The 19,883-nt window shown below is 35.6% G+C and overlaps 1 protein-coding gene across 6 annotated transcripts in view; it reads left to right on the top strand.

Moving 5' to 3' along the window:
- Window positions 1-19,883, top strand: part of LOC138707810 (serine/threonine-protein kinase NIM1) — a 918,589-nt gene that overhangs the window by 555,353 nt on the left and 343,353 nt on the right. For 5 of the 6 annotated variants that reach the window (XM_069837750.1, XM_069837753.1, XM_069837749.1 and 2 more), the window contains one exon: window positions 4,930-4,980. The exons of the other annotated variant lie outside the window; for it this stretch is intronic. The gene's annotated coding sequence lies outside the window, so the exon portion shown is untranslated. The remainder of the gene's footprint in view (window positions 1-4,929; window positions 4,981-19,883) is intronic. 6 annotated transcript variants of the gene reach the window in all.

Here is a 19,883-nt window from a genome sequence, read left to right as displayed (position 1 = left end):
TGGTTTCTAGTTCATTGTCTCCGTGTGATCACAAATATAGCGTCAAGTTTAGAGGCTTCAAGCACTTGACTCCTGTAAACTATCCCCGTGTGAATCAGTCTTAAATAAAATATGTGCAGGAAATTTTTACCGGTATCTCTCGCCCAGGAAATTCCATACCTTGCGGTGGGAGGAGGGAAAGAAAATTCGTAGAATCCCTATAATTACGTGGAACGTTTAAGTCTGTGGTCACACTGCATCCGTATTTGGCCGATTTTTTATTCTGTCATATTCTGCCGACAACGGTAGAAGAAACAAAAGCATTCAGGTAAGTGGAGACGGTCACAGTAGAGCCATGCTCCACTGGCGTGCACGGACATGTATCATTTAATGACTATGAAAACCAAATAATGTTTTTTTTTTTCGTGTACATCAGTCAGTAGTGTATTTTGTTGGTAAGCGCAACGCTGTCATCACTACGGTTATAATTCTGAACCCAAAAATACGGAACTTTTTATTTTCCAAAAAGTTGCGGATATTAAGCTACTTGCATTAAAGAAGAATGCCTACTACATTGCATCAGTACATTAAACATAATGGCGAAACTGAATGTATCATAATTCTACTATTATAATACCAGAGGCGTTCAATAGGTAATTTTCCCAAAGCTGTGAAAGTTATTGATATTAATTTACACTCACTTACTTTACACATCCTTTAACTCCAATCATGGCCTACTTTTCCACGTAAGGATCTTCAATGTTGAGGCACTTGTCCTATCTGTGTACCAACTTTTGAATGTCATTTCAAAGAACATATGGCTATTATTAACTGTGAATTTAATCACGAAACGTAATATAGGTTTTCTATTCCTTTAAGTGTAACCTATCGTCCCTTTCAATCTGTATAATTTGTTTTCGAAAATACTTATCGCATATACAGCAAATACAAATATTACAGTGCGCGATGGCAAAACAAGATACATCGCTCAATTTTATAAAAAAAAAAGAAAGGATGTATTGAGGAGTCAATGGAAAGTGCATCCAGTGCATCTAATGAAGAAAATTCTCTGTTACCTTTATGTGAAATTGAAATCTGTGCACTGGTAGTTCCATCTGTGTTACCTTCATTTTGTGCTCCTGGTGGTGAATCAGTGATTAAAATGGTTGAAGGCGAAATCAAATATAAAAACGATGAGAAACTACGCCCTAAATATGATGGTTTGTAATTCGATTCTACTGGAGGTGATGTATTTTGTAAACTGTGTGAAATGCATTTAAATAATGATCTCAAAGCTTTTAAAAGTACAAGTGTTATATTCATATCAGTGCCCTTTAAAAACATCAGAAAAATGCTAGAACACGCATTCGTCTAATTTAATCGGTGAGTAATTAGTACTTGTGGGTCTACTAAATTACAATGTTAACGTTTTTAGTTAATGGCTAATACTAATATTTAGTAATATTTAAAAATGATAAATAGGTGGAAGCTCTCTTTGTTTTTATTGGCCCCATTTTTCAATGTCCTCTTTTATATAAACTGTCTGTCGGTTTCATCTCCTCTGCATAGTAGGCTATACAGGATGTTTCCGGCCAGGTGTTACAAACTTTCAGGGTTGATGGGGAAGGGCACATGTATCAATTTGAAATAAGGAACCCTGGTTCGGAAATGACTTAGTCGAAAGTTATAAGCAAAAATAGTTGTGTGGAAATGGAATTGTAATTTGGCACCGTGTTCCCCCTTCCCCTTAACCTTTGGAACAGTCGTGGAAAGATGGTATGGGTCGGCTGTCTCCTACGTGGGTACTTAGCCCGATACAATCTGTGAGCTTGTCTACTTTTCCCATTGGCTCATCCGTATTCGAAAATAATATCTGCATATTCCGACTGGACACTGCAACTTGTACACATATACTGCTGTCTACAGACGTGCATATCAGGACCGACCATGTCCGTTACACATTACGCTATCTGTATTGCTTTAGTGTAGTTTCCTGTTACCACCCCTCAGACAACGCACTGAACGGATTACTGTAAGTAGACAACGTAAACAAAGTCAGATGAATACAGTGTGTGTAAGATGTACAGATAAATACACATAAATAAGGTGTACAGAGGAATAAAATTATTTCATTTCCACACAACTATTTTTGCTTAAACTTTCGACTCAGTCATTTCCGGGCCATTTCCGGATAAGGAACTTATCTAAACTTGATACATGTGCCCTTCCCCATCATCCCTGAAAGTTAGTAATACTAGCCCGGAAACACCCTGTATATTTCCCAGTGGTAAAAGGTCTGAATTTAACATTTTTTAATTGGATTAATAAATAATAACCATTAGGAATACAGAATAAAATAATATATAAAATAGTCATAATAGTCTATACAGGGCGTTTAAAAATAGTCTCGCATATTTTTACAGGAGTTAAGAATTTCATTTGCACTGAATAATTTTATCGTGCAATTCGATATAATCTGAAATATTATATAATCATCTCTATATAAAATAATTAAAGAAGAAATAAAAAAACAAAACCCATAAATAATAAATATATTCAATCAAATAAAAAAGTCATGACAATATATCCAGAATTAAAGCTGATGATATCCCATTCAATGAAAACTAGAAAAAAAAGTTCCAATAAACATGTGTCCACAAACAAATATCTGTTGAGATATGGGTCATGCTGTATTGTGGCCTACGATACCCACCTGTCTGTTACGTAGACACTAAAGAAAGTGCTCTATGTGGTTACCACGCATTGTTACACACATTTAAGCCCTTCTCAGTGAATCACGAACTTTAGCGACCGCACCTGGCTGTTCTCGGATTTGCTCACATGCATTGGATACACGCTCCTGTAACGTTTGTACGTTGTCAATGGGTATGGTAGTCATCTATGTCTTTAAATATCCCCATAGCCACAAATCCAAAGGATTTAGGTTAGGTGATCGGGGAGGCCATGCTACTGAACCTCCTCGACCAATCCTTCACTCATTAAACCTTCGGGTTAAGTATTGTCGCACGAAGCGTTGAAAATTGATTGGTACCCCATCGTGCATAAACAGAAAGACAGCCTACATCATTGAATACTGTACCTACTTACTAATACAACTAAAGTGATAGACTTCGTAGTATTCTAGACCTTTGTTTACTACTACATTCTCTGTTTACTTCTGTCGAGGGATGATAAAAAGTCTCAAAATATGCACCATTCTTTGTGTTTTTAAACGAATGACGATCATGCGCCACAATACAGCATGGACCATATCTCAACAGATATGTGTTTCCAGACATATATATATATATATATATATATAGGAAATTTTTTATATTTTCGACTAATGCTACCTTCTGTAAAAATATGCGACACTTTTTTAAATACTCTGTATATTGACACAATATCCAATTAGTTCTGTACTTCTAATCCACGATTTATCATTATATTCATTGATGAATATATCCCGGTAGGAATAATTTATTTAACGAACTTTCAACTGCAGAGGTTGTCCATCTCCAAAATTCTACTTGGGCCCGAAACTCGTTGAAAAATTTTATCTGCAGATGTCTATCAAAGCCAAGGTTATTTTAACGTCGTAAGTGTACGACACGGGAACCACAGTTTCACTTCACTCCGATAAAGCTATGCTTAATATTTTAAAATGCATCGGTTTTGAACAGGGTTTGAACCCGCTAAACTCGGATCTAACAGCTATCGCAATAGCTGCGAGAGCACCATGGACAACATGATTGTGTGAATGGAATTTATTTGTAATTTTATCCACTTATTTGAGAAGTTTGTCACTGGCTGTGTACCATAAGAAGAATAAATATTAAGTTTTTTATTACAAATATTTATACTGTTATATTGTTGTGAATTCGAATGAATGAAACACTTGGCCAATGTCCTGTTTTCAAAATTTTCACACTATTCTGAGCTTGATAATTTATTTCGTATTTCGTATTAGTTTTGTGTCCAAAATGAGCATTAAATACATTTCCAAATTTTAGAAAATAACATTTATTTTCTACATTAAACGAAGATATATCTTCTTTACTCGTTTCTTGCTGAAAAGCACTTGCTGATTCTTTAGCGGATGAGATGTTAAAGTAATGCGTATATACAGTACATACACATCTGCACTGGGTGTCTGTTAACAACATGAAACGCCAGGCGGCTTTTGTATTGCCAGCGAATGCAATCACACATGCCGGCAATTCTAACGTCTCGCACACTCGTTACAAGCAATATTCACTGTTGATCAGTCTGTCAAAGAGACTATGTTTACTTTCCTTTTTCATGTGCGGTGCAGTACACTGTTGTTTCACTTTGTATTCCGTGTTGTGTACAGATATTAGAAGTGAAATAACCCTGCAGATTTTCAAATCGAATAGCTCATGTTGTATGTAATAAAAAAGTGGCATACCATATTGGTGAAAAGTTCATAGTTTTCTCAGAATTTTTTCCCCCCAAACGTTTAACACCCTCTTAGTCGGTAACTGTTGCGAGTAGGATCATGACTTTTGTCCATATCGATATAAAATCTAATAAAGAATCATTTATCCCTCTGGAGTATTTCAATAACGTGGACGGTTTTCGTGTAAATTTAATATAAAAACCACTAATTCCAAGCCACTGAACGTTGAGAACAAATTCCAACGTCGTAGCGAGACAGGGAGGTTCGCGTACAGAGACAGACCTGAGTTCGTTGACCTCTTGTATCTTTATTACGAGAAGAAAGATTTCTGTGTTAGCGACGGTGTTGCCGGACTGCTGAAACTTTCAAATTAATATTCTGATTAACCGTGTATTTAATTACAAAACGTAATATAAGTTTTCTATTCATTTAAGTGTACCCTATCGCCCCTTTCAAAAATCTGCAGAGTTATTTCACTTCCTATACATATATAATCGCAAATTATATCGGGGTATTATTTTTGTCCTTAGGTCAGAAGATGAGCACCTGACTGTGGCATCACCAAATTGAAGAATTCTGGCGTGAGTATAACGATGCATTACTTATTTCCTTTAGGTTAGAATGTGAGTGTACACAGCTGTATCAATTCCAAATTGAAGAATAATTAATTTTTTTAGTTACTTAACGACGCTGTATCAACTACGAGGTTATTTTAGCGTTGATGAGATGGCATTTGGCGAGATGAACCCGAGGATTCGCCATAGATTACCTGGCATTCACCTTACGGTTGGGGAAAACCTCGGAAAAAATCAACCAGGTAATCAGCCCAACCGGGGATGGAACCCGCGCCCGAGCGCAACTTCAGACAGGCAGGCAAAGCCTTAACCGACTGAGCCACGCCGGTGGCTAATAATTTATTCTGGCTTAGTCTAAAAGAATGTTATTTAATGTATGCATAAGAAGTACATTTAGATTAAACGTATTTTAATTTAATGTGTTCAATAAGCTATCTATCTATCTATCTATCTATCTATCTATCTATCTATCTATCTATCTATCTATCTATCTATCTATCTATCTATCTATCTATCTATCTATCTATCTATCTATCTATCTATCTATCTATCTATCTATCTATCTATCTATCTATCTATCTATCTATCTATCTATCTATCTATCTATCTATCTATCTATCTATCTATCTATCTATCTATCTATCCTATCTGTCTGTCTGGTCTTGTCTTGTCTTGTCTTGTCTTGTCTTGTCTTGTCTTGTCTTGTCTTGTCTTGTCTTGTCTTGTCTTGTCTTGTCTATTTATTTCAATAATTAATTTACATTTACAGTAGAAATTAAAGGAGATTCTTGTAGTGCATCTGGCATGTTGTTTTATATCTCAGTCAACATAATTAGGCAATTTTCATGAAATTTGCCCCTGCAGTTTGATCATTTTCTCTAGGTTCAGCAGAAATTTCTATTATTTGGCAAAGTCACACATTTGAAAAGATAATGTGAGATGGCTTCATTTAAAGCTCAGTTGCTACATATAGGTTATTTTGCACACCGAGAATATAGTAAAGAAACTCACCTATTGTTTATAGACTACATAAAAGTTTTTGATACCATAGATAGAAACATTCTCCTAAAAATAGTCTACTTGAACATAAAGGGATACCTAACCATCTGCTGAAAGTAATTAAGAGAATGTACAATGGATCAAAGATATGTATAACTGGAGATGAAAATAACAAAGAATTGGTTGATCAAGGATTACGACAAGGATGCGGTTTATCCCCTATTCTCTTTAAACTGTATATAGGTAGACGAAGCTCTAAGAGAGTGGAAAATTAAATAAAATAATTATGGTTTTGACATAAGGAGAAAAAGTAGGGAGAGTTGGGTAGTATCGGACATCGGGTAGTACCGGACAGTGCGTTTCTTTCATCTACCACCATATGTTTTTTTTTAATTGGGTTATTTTACGACGCTGTATCAACATCTAGGTTATTTAGCGTCTGAATGATATGAAGGTGATAATGCCGGTGAAATGAGTCCGGGGTCCAGCACCGAAAGTTACCCAGCATTTGCTCGTATTGGGTTGAGGGAAAAACCCGAAAAAACCTCAACCAGGTAACTTGTCCCGACCGGGATTCGAACCCGGGCCACATGGTTTCGTGGCCAGACGCGCTGCCCGTTACTCCACAGGTGTGGACACCATATGGTAGTACCTGAATGACATGGTTACGTTTCTCTATGCGACATCACAGAAACGTAACCATGTCAATCAGGTACTATCATCGTGTGGTAGATGAAAGAAACTCACTGTCCGATATTACCCGATGTCCGATACTACCCGACTCTCCCCTATAATGTCTATATTATATGCGGATGACCAAGTAATCCGATACCAACATGCTTATACGGCATACGAAGAGAGATATACAGCATCTAGATTGCAGACAGCAGAAATGAGATTCCTAAGAGCAGCGGCTGGATATAATTTAACAGATAGGAAAAGGAATACAGATATTAGAAAGGAACTCAATGATGAAAACGTAATGAAGGAAATAGAAGAATATAGAAGTTCTTGGTCACAGCATGTTCAAAGAATGAATAATGACCGTATTCCGAAACAAATAATGGAATACAAGCCAAAAGGAAGACGAAGTTTAGGCCGCCCAAGGAAACGCTGGATAGACCAGCAAATAGAAGCGTAACAGGCGATAAGCCTAAATACTTGAAGAAGAAGAAGAAGAAGAAGAAGAAGAAGGTTAATTTGTACTCCTGTAATGAGTTTCGTTAATTTTGAGCAGAATATTTTAAATCTAAATAGTGCAATTTCACATTTTCTTCAAGTTGTATAATGTTGAACTTCCACACATTTCGGCTAAAATTTTCTTCGAGTAATACTGTTTTACACGGAACCATGTTTCCTCATGAGTCAATAATACTTCATAATATTCCCAAGTGTCTTCCAAGTTAGAGGCGGCTGTGAAGTCATTTGATCTCAGCGGATTGGCCTAACAGTGACAGAATTTTGACCTATGTATGCCAGTAGCAGATATAGTAAGAACTGTGAATCACCTACTCCATTAAAATGCGTATTTTCATGTTATTCGAGACGAGTAACGAATTTCTGGACACTTGGTCCTTAATTGTACATCATTTCAGCTGAATAGCTGTTAGTAGGCAATTTCAGAGATTGTTTTAACTAGAATGTTTGGGTGAGATTTTATTATCAGCTTTTCTAATATCAACAAACAGGGATTTCACTTGATTATGGCGTTCACATGCGAGTTGAATATCAAATGAGAGAACAGATAAATTTATCTTTTATAGAACAAAATTAAGTTCTAGCAAATTATTCGTACTTACGAATTTCTGAATGATTAGTAAGAGTAAAATCCATATTTGATCTAAGTAAAATAGGAAAGTCCTTTGGTTCTATGTAACTATCAGGTTTCTTACTATTCGGTAGTTTTAATTATGGGTTATAGTCAAATGAAACCACTTGTGTGTTTATAGAAATAATATTTTGACAAAAGAAAATGATATTGTACCATTGAAGGAGAATGTTGGGAGTATAAGCGTACGGTACATCAGTTATTCATAGATTTCAAAAAGGTATATGACTCGGTAAAGAGAAACGTTTTATATAATATCCTTATTGAATTTGGTATTCCCAAGAAGCTAGTTCGATTAATTAAAATATGTCTCGTAAAACGTACAGTAGAGTCCGTATAGGCCAGTTTCTGTCTGATGCTTTTCCAATTCACTGCGGGATAAAGCAAGGAGATGCACTATCATTAAAATATATACCCAGGTATTATGTTAGGCTTAAATTAGGTAACGGTGACTAGGGGCGGGTTAGGGACGATCCTTTTCACGTCGGCCATATTGAGGCATATTGTGCACCCCGAATTTATGGGATGAATGAGGATTAGGTGCACCAGCCTACCGGCCGCATTTGACCCCTCACCCGCTCACCAAATGGTGGCCCCCTACCCCCCTCCCGTCCTAAGTTCATACCACAAAGGTGACCAAGCAGCATAGGATCCATTCCAACCAACACTCTGTATGAATTTCTGAATTCACCCCATACGTGCTACATGCCCTGCGAGAACTAGCGGAGCTCTTTCAAAGTTTTTCAAGTTATATATTTGGTTCTGACTTATCTCGTGATTAGACAGTTCGCTTACACGATCAGAAAATTGAAGGTCAGATATCTTTGAACGCCAGTGTACACGCGAACTGTAGTAAATATCTGTTGACTTGAAGTAATAACCTTTCACAGTGTTCTCTCTGTTCCGTACAATTTAAAATTGCTCTGAGGAACAAAAGTTTAGAGTTCTTCGGATTATATTTCTGCGAATTAAGGGATAAAGCTAAATTAATTTATCGTCTGTTTTATTATTTACTGTCAGAATTTACAGCTCTTATGAATTCACTGAAGATATAGGGAATTTAGTCACCAGTTTTTCTAAAAATACGCTAAGCTTATTAAATGTTTCATTTAAAACATTTCGTTTTCTCGAAACGAAAGCAAAATCGAGCAAAATTGTACTTTATTTAATTGTTTTATTTGAAAAATCTAAAAAATTAACCTCCTGAGATTAATGACATCAAGAGGGGTGGTCGAGGCTGTATCGTCTCGGACTCGCATTCGGGAGGACAAGCTTCAAATCTCGAGGCCGGCCAATCTGACAAGCAAACATTCTCATGGAGGCAGATAAGTTATTTTTTTTCTTCCACCATTTTAATAATGTCAAAACAAGTGCTTATACAAATTTTGGCCACTCGAGCGCAATTACGAAAGCCGTCCAGAAAGTAAGATTCCGTGGCGCCGTTTACAGAAATAAAAAAAATCGTGGAAATATTTATTGAAACAGATACAGTAATTGTTGAGCTATTTTTCAACAAATTCCCCACCGGAATTGAGAAATTTGTAATGCCGTGGGATCAACTTTTGTATTCCTGTGTCGTAGATGTCTGCCGCCTGGGATCGGAATAAGTGTGTGTCAGCCCTCTGCACCTCTACAATATGTTGATCCCACTGTATGACAATTGTCTCAATTCGGGCGGAGAATATATTGAACAATAGCGTAATAATTGCTGTATCTGTTCCCATAAATATTTTATGAAATAGTGTCTTCTTTTTGTAAATGTCCCCAGGGGAGCTTACATTCTGTACGGCCCAAATAATTGCACTCGAGTGTCCAAAATTTGTATAAGCACTTGTTTTGACATTATTAAATTAACATGGTAGAAGGAAAAGATAACCTTTTTGTCTGCCCCGATGAGAAAGTTTTCTTGTGAGTGTCGGGATTTTCCCACTCTCAAACGCGAATGTCGGATTGTAGTTTACTTTCAATCTACCCCGAGCAATTTCTCCATGTTCATGTCTCTCGTGTGATGTGAAGAATTACGGGCATTTATTTTGAACAGATCGTTTCGAAGTTAGTATTTTTTCCTGACTTAAAAAATGTGTTATTGAATTCTTTTATCTGCTTTCCTTAGACACTAATTTACGTATCAATCATAGAAATTACAGCGCGATTGACTATCATAGGAACTATGACATGAAATGTTTTAATGGAGCAGGAAATATCGTTTCTTGTTTCTTAGCTGCAACCGGTAGACAGAAGAGTTTCGTAAAAACATAGTTTTCAGTGTGGCCACTGGCTATAGCGAACATAGCGTACCAAGCAAACATCACGTACATAGCGTAGCGCTATGTGTGGCCTCAGCATTAACGCGTCCTGAAATCGAGCGCTTCTGGCTCCCGGAAATAGGGTTCGCCACGCTTTGTTGGAGAAATCATTGCGTCCAACCTTGTATTTGAAAAGGAATATTCTATGGAAAAAAAAAATGTTTGCGGCTATTGTTGTGCGAGTTGTGACGTCATCAAAAAATTTTAATGACACCCCTATAATTTTCCAAATACCATCTGAAAGATTAATTTTTTCTATAATACGAGTATTTAATTTATTCCATACTTAAGTACTACGGTTACGGTTCATATAATAACTATTTATTGCTTTACATTTTGTTAGTCCTTGTGTTATGAAAGCAGTTTTATTGCTGAAATCAACATACGGCAAGATGTTCTTAACAGAAACTAAGAGAATTCAAAGCCTGGTGATGACAGAATTTGTTGACAGAATACGTAGAAAAGAGGTATGCACAATTTTCAACGAACTCATCCAAATTCATTCACACATAGAGTTCTGCCCAAGGGCAGGTCTTTCACTACAAACTCAGCATTCAGCATTCCCCAGCCTTCCTCTTAATCTCCGCATTTGAACCATAATGTCGTCTATTTCTGATACATGTTTCTGCCCCGAACTATTTTCCCGTTCACCATTCCTTTCAGTGCATCCTTCAGTAGGTAGTGACCCAACCAATTCCTTTTTCCCTTCTGATCAGTTTCAGAATCATTCTTTCTTCACCCTCTCCTTCCAACATAGCTTCATTTCTTATTCTATCTCTCCATTGCACACGCTCCATTCTTCTCTATATCCATATTTCAAGTGCTTCTAGTCGCTTCTCTTCACTTCTTCGTAATGTCCATGTTTCTGCCCCTTATAATGCTACACTCCACAAAGTACTTCACTAGTCTCTTCCTTAGTTCTTTCTCCAGAAGTCCGCAGAAGATGCTCCTTTCCTATTAAAAGCTTCATTTGCCATTGCTATTCTCCTTTTGACTTCCTGGCAGCAGCTCATGTTACTGCTTATAGTACACCCCAAGTATCTGAAGCTGTCCATTTGCTCTACTGCAGCGGTGACCAAATCTCGAGCTGCAGTGATTACATGCGGCAGACAGCCTATGAAGTAAGGAGACGGAGGAAAGGTACTTCGCATGAAAATTACAAGCAGGGTGGTTCCTGTACTAACATGTTGATCAATCCCGCGGATAAAATCTCAAGGTTTGCTGTATCAGTAATGTCACTGCTGTCATCAAGAGCTAGTGAATAATATACGATTTTACTTGCTTCTTTTTTTAACATTTCTCTTGAATATAATCAGGAATTTTCAAAATTCTTCTCTCGTTACTTGGTCGAGAAATTCGTAGTTTTACAAAATTAAAAACTTCTTAGGGACAAGTTATTTAAGCTATTTCAATTATTACTCTTTTGAGAAATTCTGTTGTATCAAAAGGCTTTAGAGCACGAGATATTTCAAAGACCATTAGGTAGCTGACTTCCTTATATTTATTTATGTCATCTTTCTCTTCCTGACTATGATTTAAGACATGTCAATTCCTGGCGTTTAACAGTTCGTTGGCACATAATATTGAATCATTTTTTTCTACAATGCTATTATTAAATGAATAACTAATAAATAGTTACCCTCATCTAAAGATTAAGAAGATTAAAATTGAGATAAAACCTAATAATTTTATCCTTCTATGGAGAAGATCTAAAAATATCAATATTCATGCACTTACAGAAGAATTATAGAAACACATACTTAGTGGTCAGTAATAATAATAATAATAATAATAATAATAATAATAATACATTATTCAGCGTGGCGATTAAGTTTTCAATATAGGCCTACTCCTAATTGAAACGTTGAGCAAAGTAAACATATTGCATTTTGTCCGACAGAACAACAAAAAAATTCTCCTTCTTATTCTTTACGAAACCACCTCTTATTGCTTGTAGAGACTGAGTTTCTAGAGCGACATGATACCGCCACTGCTTGCCTTCAGTATGTGAGTGAAACACAGCAATGCACAGGAAACTCCTCGTACCCGTTTGAATGTCTGTGATTACGCGATGTAATCACGACACCCACATTGGTCACCACTGCTCTACTGCCTCACTTAGAATTCATCACGAGCTTTGCTCTTTCGGGGTATTTTAATGTAACGTTTTTATGTATATGTTATTATTAAATAAATAAATAAATAAAATAAATAAAAATAAATAAATAAGTTTACCTTCTTTACTTCTCTTCCTACAACCATGGTCTTAGTCTTGTTTGCATTTATCTTAATCCCATAGTGCTCACATGTAATTTAGCTTCAGTAGCATATCCCTAAGTATCATCTCTTCTACTAACAACGTCATATCATCAGCAAATCGTATGCACGTTATTCTTTTTTCTCCTACTATCACCCGTCTCTTTTCTGATGACAGTTCTTCACCAAAGTCCCCAAGTCGACGTTGAACAGATCATCCAAATTAGCCACCAATCTCACAGTCGACTGTAACTAGAACAGAAGCAAAATTCAGAGAACATGTCGCCAGATCTTAACATCATCAAGATCATTTTCTATTAAGGACAACCTCGTTTCATGTTGATTTCACCAATACAACTTGTTTCATAACATAAGGACGAACAAAACATATCGACAACTATATTATTACCATAGTAACCATAAAACAAATGTCGTATTGTATAGCAATACAAAAAAATATGCTCTTGAAGAATACATTTAAAAACAATTGTTTATCATTTAAAAATGTTTTTGATGGAGACATAACTCGCACAACAATATTGACAAAAATATTTGTGTCCATAGAAATATTCCTTTCTAATACAAGGATTTACGTGTGTGAGCTTCTGTCCAAAATGCACTAATTCAATTTTAAATTCAAATTATGTGCTACCTGTATACTTCTGTATAGACAATGTAAGATACTTTATGTTACTAAGTTCAAATAGAAATGTATGAAGCATTTATGTCACGTGATTTGCGGTCAGAATATTAAAGCATGTCTCACACTCACACACATACACAAATAAACACAAGTACGCAGTCTCATTCCTGAAAATGTGTTTTATTGGTATTATATTTTCAGAAAGACAGATTCAATTCTAATTTTAGAGAATTAATAATACAGCAGACTGATCTTTTAACATACTCTAAAAACGCTGTAAATATATAAGTTTATTCACTTATCCTCTTAACATTGCTGTCTTATTGTCCAATTAGATATTTGATAGTAATTAAGAGTGTTAGAAGAAATAATCCTTTAATTTAACCCAGGCAATTCTGCGCGTCACTGTAATATTCTGATTGACTGTTTGATAGACAGGCAGTCAGACAGACTGACGGGAGGAAGCGTCTCAAGTCAAAATCGCTTAATGTCTGGAGGGAGCAGAGAATAATCAATAGTTGTTTCTGCTTCTTGGTAATTTTCATGTCCTAAAACGACACGAAACTATAGAGCTTTCGGAGTTTAGAAAATATTATTGGTGCAATTATAGATGTAATTAGCGGACATCGCCTTCTTTGTAATATAACTAAAATGAGTCATTTACGTACTTTCTAACGCATATAAAATGAGGGATCTAGTTTCAAAATGAGACTTTTCCACATTAAGTAATTTCCAGAAAATCGGGAAAAATTGATTAGGGTCTTGTAGAATCGAATTTTAACATTATTCTGTTTATCAAAGTAAACTAGTGAAGGTTTCTAAATATCATAAATCTTAAACAGTAGCCGAGAAGATTGTGCTTAAAGTTTGGAAAAGTCTCGCTTTGAAACTTACTGTACAACGTAGTTAACACAGAAATACAAATAATAATGTTCATGCAATCAAATATTTGTCTGTTTTTCCCCTCAAACGTTTAGATTAGAATGCTTCTCATGAAGTTCACAGAAATCTTCTTGGAGATGCATTGATTCTTTCGTTGTTTACTATTATGATTTTTGCAGAAAATCAAGTCGCCGTTTTGTTTCTAATCACATCAAAATACGTGCTAACAGTTTATTCACAACCTCTAGTTTCCCCTTTTTAATAGAAACTGTACGTTTAATGATATTATTGCTTCCATCATTCAGATCTTCTTTCCCATTTTTGAAACTGACTTTGGTGTGTGTGTGTGTGTGTGTGTATGTGTGTGTATGTGTGTGTATGTGTGTATGTATGTATGTATGCATGTATGTATGTATGTGTGCATGCATGCATGCATGCATGTATGTATGTATGTATGTATGTATGTATGTATGTATGTATGTATGTATTTATTTATTCAAACTGGAAATGGATAAATACCCTGTAGCAGTGGTAACTAATTACACTCAGTAATGACAATTAATAATAATAATGATAATAATAATAATAATAATAATCATCATCATCATCCTAAATTAAATGAAGCACGATCACTTAAAATAACATTTAAAGTAAATCTAATTTTTATCTTAACCCAAAGTTCGAACTAAAACCCACGAGTATGATATGTTCATACATGCACAAGGAGTATGATATGTTCATACATGCACAAGTACCTTTCAGCACTACACTCATTTCACTGTCAGCTCAATCACTGCACTGGAACTATGACACATTTCACTGATACTATCCTGATTTCACTAACACTTCAGAACCATTTCACTGTTCAAATACTTTGCACTAGCACTATAAACTGTATAACTTCACTGACACAAACACAATTCACTAACACAGCACACTTCACACTTCACTGACACAATACTTCAAATAACAAAACATCAATTACATCCTTTAAATAGTATGTGTAATATACTACCGTCTATTAGTAAAGTCCTTAAGCCTACTTTTAAATACATTTTTGGTTATTGGTAAAGCCTTTAGTAAGTCAGCAGGTAAAGCATTGCAGGTTAGATTTATAAAATTTTTCTCCGATTGCAAGAAAGTTTTATTAACATTCTTTTGGCACTCTTGAACTTAAAGTGCCACTGACCTGTTGATTTTAGTTTCTTTTGAACACCTGCTTCCCAGTCCAAAACTTCATAGTCAGTTCCCAAATGTAAAATTTCATCGTATTTTAAGAACATTATATTATATTGAGACGAATTTATTATTGTTTCCATATTCTTTACTTCTTTTTAAAAATCTCCGAACGTTTGTTCCGGTGGAATAAAATTGTGCTCCGTAACTGGTAGTTTCGTTTCGATTTGCTCTATGTGACAAGGTGCTGCTGTCAACCATTTCGGTAACATTCCCACCATCGCATCGTCGTGTGTGCAATTTTGATTGCCACATTCATCAGCTATGAAACCGCACTACCTCAGCGTTTACAGGGATCACTAGTCCCTACAGTATTCTTTGAGATGTGGTACACTGCTGACGCTATTTCATTTGAGCCCTTTGAATTAGAATGAACAAAACTAACTGCCGCTCTCTCGCTGTGTTCGTTGCACTTGTCTTTCGAATCTCGTCTCGTAACTCTTGTGCGCTTCGAGTCTCGCTCATCATTCTCGAAATAGCATTTGGTCGACGTGGAAAGATTTCGCAACTTTGAATAACATAATATATAATTCAAATAAATAACACTAGAGATGTTTAATTGACACAGAAAGACAGAAGAAAACAGTGTCACAGTTATCAAAATATTCTGGTTCTACTATCAGATATTACCTGTGGTTATATAAATTTTAAATTTTCAAATAAATTTGAATTTCTAAGAAACAAAATTTAGCGTTAAATAAAGCGGTTCATTTTTTTTTACTTGAGAATGTATATTTGATCTCAAACATACGAAAAAAATTTCCTAGGCTATTAATAAAGGCCTAGTAATTAAATAAAGATTGGGGAACGGATTACTACACTGAAAGGTAGAGATGATGTTTCAAATAGGCTACTTGATTGTTTATACATATATAACAGTTGCCAAAACAGATTAAAGTTCAGTCTGGTATAAATAACTGTGACGATTTAAGGCTGCTTGACGTTTGAGAGTTAATCACTCCCGAAGTCCCGATGTTTTGAACGTTTGTTTACAAGCAGTCAACGACAGGCAATACTTTCGTGCGGGTTTTCGGCTTTAAGGGCGCTGTTAGTCTTGCATTCTCGCTCGTTGTTCACCTCTACTTTGCATATTCATCCTCTGTCCAAGTACAGTATGTATGTATGTATATAGTGTCGTGATTAAAATTTGAATGGGAATTTCCCTGAACAACAATAAAATTACATTAGTACACTTCTCTACAGCCACAGGGACTTTGAAGAGTACCTACTGGTCACCTACTGGTAAAATTAAATGAAACTATAATCCCATTCAATCCCTCTGTTAAATATCTAGGTGTGTACATGGACGAGGGCCTCAAGTGGAATGTCCAAGTCATACACACATTCAAGACCATCTTTTCCATCCTTCATTCATTAAATCGCCTGGATAATTTTCTACCCTTTAAATTAAAAAGAATTCTCATACAAACATTGGTGCTGCCACATTTTGACTATTGCGACATTCTACTAACAGATTTAAAGTCTAACTTAGCGCAAAGATTGCAGCGCGTTCATAATGCCCGCATACGTTTCATTTACAACATCCGCAAATACGACCACATTACACCTTCCCTTGAAACGCTCCAATGGGTAAGTTTACAGGACCGAAGATATATCCATTGGGTTGGGGACAACTGGCCACAGAAAATTGGCCACAGAGGCAACTCGCCACATAATTGAAATTCGTATCAAAGACAATTCGCAACATAATTGAAATTCGTATCAAAGACAAATTAGCCACACATTAAAATTCAAGGCAGTACTCAAATTCGCGGCAATTTATAATATATTTCTATGGTAACACAAGACAAATCTAGAAGCTGTAAACTAAATAGGAACTACGCGGAAGAAATTCGCTTCACAAAATCAGAAAGAGGCTCTGACAAATTAATATATCTTGGCTACATGTACACGAGACTTAGAGAAAATAAGAATGGAGTTGTTTGGTGGTGTGACATGCGTGGCGGTTGTAATGCAACAGTTACGTTATCAGAAGATGGAAGCAATGTCGTCAAAGAACCGTCTGAACACAAGAATCATTCTGCAGACTGGGGAAGGATTAAGGCAAAGGAATGTGTAGAGAACATGAAGGCAAGGGCGGGGATTCCCGAGAACCAACGTCTGTCATTATTCAAAATGAGTTACAGCGTATTGCAAGAGAAGCCAATGTGAATCTACCGAAGAAACCATCTATTAAAAAAACTGTGCGCCGTGCCAGGAAGCTGCACCAAGGAATATTGACGAACTGAACGTTATAGCCGACAGATACACTAAGACCGTAGAAGGAGAAAGGTGGTTGTTGTATTTTGAACCGGAGGACTAAGTGAAACTTATCATATTTGCCACTAATTCACATTTAAATAAATTGTTACGGTCCCATTTTTGGATAATGGACGGTGTGGCAAATTGTCTATTTGTGGAAAATTGTCTATCTGTGGCAAATTATCTATCTGTGGCGAATTGTCCCAATTACCAATTTTCTGTGGCCAATTGTCCGGAACCGATATCCATTCACTAATTTTCCTATATCGCATCATCAATACTTCTTCGCCTATCTATCACTCGGTACGTTTTAATTTCTTGTCCTCTTATTATAGCCTGGGTGCTCGTTCTAAAAATGACCCTTTATTATTTAATGCCTTGTCATAAAAGAGCTCACTATTCTTCCCCTTTCACAGTATCAACAACTCGTTTCTGAAACTCCCTACATAGCTCCCTCAGGAACTGTCGAACGATATTGGAATTTAAAAGTAAATTGTTTAAACACGTGACCAATATTCATGTTTAATTCTCCTTTGTGTGTATGTATGTATGTATGTATGTATGTATGTATGTGTATATATATATATAAAATTTTCCTCAGTGTTGTATAGTTATAATTTACATTTGAATTGGTTATTCTTATAATTTGTAATATTGGTTCACTTACCGCTTGCATATTCATTGAATGTAACTTCTAACCTTATATTATTTTGTAATTATTATTTAGTATGTTTGCATTATTTCACTCAACTTATGCTTGTATGATTATATATTTTTATTAGTGTTCTTTAAATATTAGTCTGTAAAATTGTATCAGCTTCTTTTGTTTCTGCCTAAGTGGAAGAGAAGGCCTGATGGCCTTATCTTCGCCAGAATAAATAAATAAATAAATAAACATTATTGTTGTTGTTATTATTATTATTATTATTATTATTATTATTATTATTATTATTATTATTTCCTACTAAGTTTTTCTGACACTCACAGGTTAATATAAAAACATTTTCTTCTGGTTTCTTACGAAAACTACAAAATGCATCGGCTTGCAGTTTATGGACCATGTACTCTATCATCACATCATGTTATGGCTTACATCCTATTCGTTAATTATCCGTGCCTTCAACTTCAAACAGTAATTTAACATACGTCTGTTACTGGCCTTCCAAATACTGTAAGGTATAATTTATAATATCGGAACACAGCAAAACACTTCTCACTTCTTATTTAATGAAATCAGCAATATGTGATAAGATGTTCAATTTTTGCTCGTAGCACAACCTGATTACATACGTCCTACTTGATTGGTCAACTGGAAAGATCGCTTCTTGGAAGTAAGTTATCGATGGAAAGGTCGCACTTTGAAAATTACCTCCTAATTGAAGGCAAGTTTTACGTATGAAAGAACGCAGTTTCCAATCTAACGTCCTCAATAAATAAAAGGAAAGTTAACAGACTTCTTACGAACCTATATTTCATTTTTGTAAGAAAAGTGGAAAAGTCGTATTTTGAAACTATACCCCTCAAATATCAGAAATTGTATTTTCTACTCTTCGAAAGCTCTATAGTGATTTCAGCTCCGTTAAAAGGGAAATCTTGTTAATACAAAAATCTCTATCTACATTAATGAAGTATGAAAGAACTTACAGTATTGCCTATAGCACCTCTATGCAGACGATCTACAACTTTACATAGATTTCATGCCAATTAATCAATAAATCAATTGATAAGTTGAATTGTGACTTAGCCACTATTTTCACTAGGGCGACCAAATTCGGACTCTCACTTAATTCAAGAAAAACTCAAGCAATAATAATTATTGGGCATAAGCGTTTAGTTAACTCTCTTAATAACAGTAATCTTCCAGTCATTACACTTAACAACACATTAATCCCTTATTGATCTGTCGTAAAATATCTTGGTTTCTTTTTCGATAATAATCTAAATTGGAATTTTCAAGTTAAAGAAACGATAAAAAAAATCTATTCCTCCATTCACTGTTTGAGTCGCTTAGAAACTTTTTGACCCGGCAACTAAAACTTACCTTGGTACAAACCCTAGTAATGCCGCGCTTCGATTATTGTGACGATCTGTTAAGTGACTTAAGTTCTGAATTGTCAGACAAGTTACAGCGAGTTCAGAATATGTGCGTCAGATACGTGTGCAACATCCGTCTATATTATTACATATCACCGTCCAAGTCTTTCGTGGCTCCGACTCAAAGAAAGTAGAACTTTACTCTCTTTGTCTTCACACTTTCGAATTCTGTACATCTCAACACCACATTACCTTTCCTCTCGTTTCTCTTATATATACTCTAACCACAATGTAAATACCAGATCACTTATCTGTGTCACGCTAAGTATACTTCTTTTACAGTCTCCAACCTCCACCCTCGCGACAATGCAATTCCTTGTTACAAAGTATTAGGGGCTGCAAGACAATAAACACCTTTAAAATAGGTTAAAGGATAACCTTCGTAGCAATTCACTCTAATTAT

This window comes from Periplaneta americana, chromosome 10, assembly GCF_040183065.1.
Source record: "Periplaneta americana isolate PAMFEO1 chromosome 10, P.americana_PAMFEO1_priV1, whole genome shotgun sequence".
Classification (NCBI taxonomy): Eukaryota; Metazoa; Arthropoda; class Insecta; order Blattodea; family Blattidae; genus Periplaneta; species Periplaneta americana.
Note: the sequence above shows the minus strand (reverse complement) of the source record. Positions and strands in the feature narration are given on the sequence as shown.